Source organism: Anser cygnoides, chromosome 10, assembly GCF_040182565.1.
Source record: "Anser cygnoides isolate HZ-2024a breed goose chromosome 10, Taihu_goose_T2T_genome, whole genome shotgun sequence".
In the NCBI taxonomy this organism is placed as follows: Eukaryota; Metazoa; Chordata; class Aves; order Anseriformes; family Anatidae; genus Anser; species Anser cygnoides.
In genome coordinates, this window is record NC_089882.1 from 3,856,041 (window position 1) to 3,862,101 (window position 6,061).

Consider the following 6,061-nt stretch of genomic DNA (forward strand, 5'->3'; position numbering starts at 1 on the left):
ATTAATGCAATCTTGATTACCAAACTCTGCCCTGTGGGATGCCTGCTGTTTTTCAATATTTCTGTCTTGTAACGCCGTGCCAGGAAAAGTGTGCCTTAATAAACGCTTACTATGGCAGTTAAGAATAAGAAATCATACTTCTCATCTCCCTCAGCCTCACACATGCATTGATTATAATGTAATGAAGTTTATAAAAATCAGGCGATGTGGTTAGAAACACTGACTAGGAAAACTCTCTGGAATACTGATAAATCATGCCTCTAATGTCCTCGTTTGTTTACAAAAAAAGAAATGATGCCATTAGTTGGGATAGTTCAATCTTGATCAGTCAAAGCTGCAGTAATAAAAAAAATGAAACTTTTAAAGGCAATGAAATTCTCTGCTTTTTAACATTTATGCTGGTAAAGCCAGCTTAACCTTAGGAGAGAAATGATTAATAAAAAAAATTATATTCTGTATTTTTTCCAAAGATATTTGCCAAATCATTTCTTCCTCCCCTAATCCCTATGTCACAAAGCTAAGAAATAGAATTACTATTTAATTAAAGCTATGTTAGGAAGGGAAGACCTTTCAAATTAAATCTACTGTATGCACAGGTAACTAAAATGTGTATCCTGAGGCAAACGTGCAGCTGGATCACGGTTTGCCTGAACAGGCTCTTCAATCTCAGTTGGCATCACAATAAAAAGAGCTGGGGAAAAAAATATCCTTGTACCTTGCATTGCTTGAGTTCAGAGACTGCCAGCTTTGTAAGTACCACTGTCCTGTGATGTATTTTGTCTATGAACTGGCACATTTCACCTTCCTCTCAGACCCCCACGTTCACAGGAGCCACTGATGCCAGAAGATGCTGCTCCATAGCAGAGCTGAAAAAATAGAGTGAAATCCAAGAAACACTAACAAATGTTGCTGAGAATGTTTGGAAATGAATGGAAGTTTTCGAAAAATAAACAGAGATTTTTTTAAGGTGCTACGAAAGCTGTTAGAAGCCATGGATTTATTGATTATATTGTACAGAAAAATAGGAGAATAAATGGTAAGATAGTGATAGAGATGTATTCAGAGTCAGGGAAGAGTTAATAAACTCCTCACTTGAAATGTTGAAATTAGAAAGTGCAGGGGCAATGTGTTTTCCACGAGGGATGTTTGTATGAACATACACCGCCCCCCAGCCTGGCACTGGAGAGAAGCCACCAGGCTGCTGCATGTCACCGCTGCACGCGAGAGCCAGATTCACCGGGGGTGGAGACCCCCAGTGCCACGAGCTGTAGCACCAGGGTGAATAAAAGTCCTCAGCAATCAAATCCTTAAAACCCCTGGAGTACCACCTATACCTTTCCCCCTCTAGGTAAGGCAAAGCCATCCCATGAGCGTGGCAGGATCTCCCTTTCCACTTTGGGCTGTCAGCGCTGTGGGGACGTTTCATTGCCATGTGTTTGGACGGCTTTGCAGCAGAAAGATCTCAGGATCTTTCTCTGGCGTTTTTTTTTCTGAAAATATATCCTCCCGTACTCATCGTGACCAATTGTGCATCCCTTCCCCATGAGTAATAAAACCAATTCACTTCAGCCAGGCTTCCAAATTACATAGGAATCATGTTTATAACAAGTTTCTATTATTTGCATGCTTTTATTAGAACAAGAATATCACCAATGAAGAACACCGTGTTCCTTTAAAATTCTGCTTTCAGAGAAGCAAACTTTGAAGGCAATCTCTGAAATATGTAATTTACAAAATTACTGTAATTGATGTAACTGTTATATTGAGAGGTGTATAAGTTCAGAAGCTTCCTATATAATGCATTTCTGTTTTAAAAATGCTATCTTCTCTTGAATATAATGGAGCATAGTTAATAAGCTGTCTTTCATCAACAACCCAAGTCAAGCAAGTGGCAGGGCCAAGTTGCAGAGCTTGTTGAACTTGTCATTTTCTCATTTGACAAGCAGATAGATGAAATAATTGAAATTAAATACCAATTAGACCAAACCTTTATGCAGTCACCAACCTTTTTGGAGGTGTGAAATTTCACTTGCCTTGGAGTAAAATGTGATGTTGCAGCTACCCAAAAGACCAAATAACTGCTACAAATGTGCAGAGAGCTTCTGTGCTCAGATGATACAAATTTATTTCTTTTAAGGAGGAAGCTCAGTGCTCTTTCCATTATGCCTCTGGGAAGTATGAAGACCAAAGAGACCTCACATACTATTACATTACTGTTAAATAGTTAAGGTTTAACAAATTTAAGTATATGCTTGTAAGGAACGGGCCACCATAATAGCAAAAATTGTACCAGACACACGGTACACACACATAACAAAAGTTGTTATTCAGTTTAAAGGCAGTCATACCTTTAAAACATTCAGTGAACTGCCGTATTTCTACTGTCAGCACTGTTCTAAAGATTGTTCAAAAACCTCTGCTGTTTGAAATGAATGTTGTTCATTGATTTGGGTGAAATAATTGGCACTATAATTTTATACCTGTCAAAAATCCAATATACACCATTGACTAATTGCTATTTTGTGTGCTCATAAAGGTATAAAATCAATTTAACTGTTCTGGAAATCAACAAATTCATCTGCAAAACTGGGAATGGTAAACACAATTATGTTTACTACCGCCAGCCTTCAGCTGGAGTCTTTGGAGGGGGGTAAATTGCTTGCATCATATATAATCTTATAACAATCTTGAGACCAATTTCGCGAAGCGCTTAAACCACCCTTACACTGGTGAGACCCTTGAAACCTGTTAGCTTCTGTGTGAGTTCACGGTGTGCATGACTTGTAAAAGGCTCTGACCTCCCCCAACCTGAGTCCCCGGAGATCGGCGTTTTCCTTTCCTGGCCTCACGTCCCATGGCTAAATCAAAGAACTTCAGAAAGCTGTGCACTTTGGGGATTTCTGCGTGTGGGTACGTGGCAGCACATACAGACCCTGAGATTTGGCAGGCTCTTTGAAGAGAGACGAAAAATATTGGTAAATACTCCGTACGTCTCGTGGCCCACATGAAACGGCCTCGTTCGGTGCCAGCAGGTGACAGGTCCAGCAGGGCGGTGGCATTACCTCCCTCTTCCCTGCGCCTCCTGTTCCAGGCTCTGACACTGCTCCCACTGAAACAGGGAACAAAACTGCTCTGAAAACATTTTCCATTAATGCCACTTTTATCAGGGCCTGGAATGAAAAGAGTGAAGCTTGAAGTGCTACCATCAAATTTCATATCCGTGTATTTCAAAAAACAATGCATCTGTCCTAATTTTACAACATGTTTGGGCAGAACGTTTTCTGCTGGGAAAATAGCTTTTCCAGCTACTGACTGTGGGCTTTATTGGCAATTGAAGTGGATTCAAGAAATAAAGGTAAAGAAATACAGTTACAAACTGAAATAAAAATGTTATTATCAACAGGTAGAAGGAGAAAGGACACCATTCACTACAGAAAATGTCTGCACTGCACAACTGAACAAGCACAGATTTCCACTGCTTGCAATAATAGTTTTGCGATAAAACAAACAAGCAAGGGCACTGACGATCTAATAGCTGAGGAAAATAAATGTTATGTACTTTCTTAAATAAGTTTCTGTTTCTGCTGTATCAGTAAGTTATCACATGTCCTGCAGAAGTCAGCATCAATCCTAAGAGAAAATCTCCAAGGACACAATTAACGGATCTTGTAAGGATAACTCAGAAATTCAGAATTTTTTTTAGACATAAAGAATGGACAAATCCCATAGTGAATTATTTGCATTCCATTGTATTATTACTATCTGCTGTACAAATCAATTACAACCTTTGATTTTCTAAACTATATAATAAAAAAAAAAAAATCTAATTTAATAGAAATAAGTTCCTTTTCTTTCTGAATACAAGGCAAAGAAATTTTGAAAATGTGTGTTTTGGCTTGGTTACATTATCCCTTTTGAAAATCACTCTAGCATTGTAAAGATGGTCCCCAGTCTCTGCACTGGACACATCTAGCTCAGGACTGCTTTCTTCCAGTAACCCTGGAGGACTTTTTCCTGCAAACAAGTTATATAAAAAAGTAATAAAAAGCCCTTACTGCCTCACAACCTACTGCTATATATCCTTTAATATAAGTAATTGTACTGAAATTAATTTGAACTGCAAGGGCATAAACACCTTGATAACAGAGGCCGTCAAATGCAACACCTAACTGCTCTCACCTGAGCCTGACAGCCAGCTCCATCAGCTTTCATCAGCTTTCCATCAGTCCTGCTTTCTGGGAAACACCACCTGTGCCAGAGGGATCGGTCTCTCAGTAGGAAACCTCTGCCTTTCCTGCTCTTTGCTGTAACACACAGTAATCCCTTCTCTTTGTATTTGCTGTCTTAATACGTTTCAGCAATTAATTCATAACGTGGCAAAGGCAGCATGAAAACAGACTTACAGCTTAGTTTTAATAAGCATTAACACATTTATGCTGGTTTTGGCAGACCAGCCTTCTACTAATACTTGGCTTCCCAGATTACATTCCCAGATTACAGCCATGAAAATTAATGATCTGCCACCAAACTGGCCGGTGTTCTAAGGAAGCGGTTAGTCAAGTGCGAGTAAAGTCAGGTGTAAGAAGCTGCCTCTTCCCATCCGCAGTAAAGCCTTTTCCCCTATTTTAATAACAAATTAAATTAGTTGAAAGTAAAAATTTAATTACTGTCATGCACCATCCTTGTATTTGTGACCAAATAAGTGTGTCTCTGTGAGCTCTGTAGTCCCTTTCGCTCCTGAAATGGAAGAGAAGTAAGATAACCCAAGCTGAGTATCAGAACAGATTTATAATTATGGTTGCCCCCAAGCAAAGGGTTCCCAGGAAAATTGAAGAAGAAAAAAAATAAATAAATTATTTCTTTCATTTAGATAAAAAAGATTCTTTTAGCAGTCTGATAGCAGCGGTGCCATTTCACGCCTAAATCAAAGGAGCACGCTTACACCCAGCTAACACACCGTCCTTGAGCCAGAGGGAGAATGACTATGGCTTCTGAACAGAAGGCGGTTTCCAGACCTCACAAGACTTGCCCCTGCCCTGGGTCAGGACCGTTTGCTTGGGATTTTCCCCCCCTTCCAGTGCTGGGACTTGTGCCCTAAGCCCGAGGCCGCAGCAGCCCGGGGAGGGAATGCAAAACCTGAAGCTGAGGCGTTGGAATTATACGGGCAAAGACCGAGTCCTGTTTATGTGGGTATGGCTGCTGGAATTAGAGTAGCCACGGGCTAACTGGCAGGTTTCAGGGAGCAGAGCTTTACGATAGCACTCCGGAGGTTTCCTGGGACAAGCTGAAGTGATGAGAGGAGGGCTTCCAGAGCACATCTGCCGTGGCGTCGGCTGCGCCGAACCCGTCCTGCCCGCTGCCAAGTGAATGCAACTAAAACAGCTGGTAACTAAAGCAGAAATGAAGTATTTACTGCCTAAACACAGCGCTCAAGAGAAAACTTCTAAAACCAGTGTTATTTTCTCACAGACAAGTGGTCGGAGCTTCCCGACAGCCCTAACGCAGCCACGCACAGCACTAACCTGGTGACTGGCACCCTGCTTCACCAGGCACCCCATCAGAGTCAGAACAACCTGAAAACACCCTGCTCATTGCAGTGTAAAACACACTACCGTTTTCTTTGTAATGAAGGGAGCATTTTGCACTTTTGTTGCCATTTTCTTAAATATTTCACTTCAGAAAAAAATGTCCATGCAATTTTAAAACCTTTAATTTCTTGCTTTAAAATCCCATGAAACTATTTTCCTTTTATCTTGCAGTCCCTGAAATCTCGGTCCAGGTTTGTTTCCTGCCCCACAAGAAGGGTGCATGCGTGGTACAAACGCGTCCCTCCCCTGAAGACCCCGTGCTCCAGACAGGCGTGACCGTGTTATTTGCGTCCCTGCCTCTGAAACCAGGACTAGAGCTAACAGCAGCATTTAGCACTTCGCTGTCAGACTGCATCCACAAATCAGCTAACCAAGCATGTGAACACTAAATATATAGCTTTGTAATTGTTTATGGGTGATAATGCTTCTGCGTACACACAAAAATTGAAACTCTGCCCGTCCTGCCTCGTATT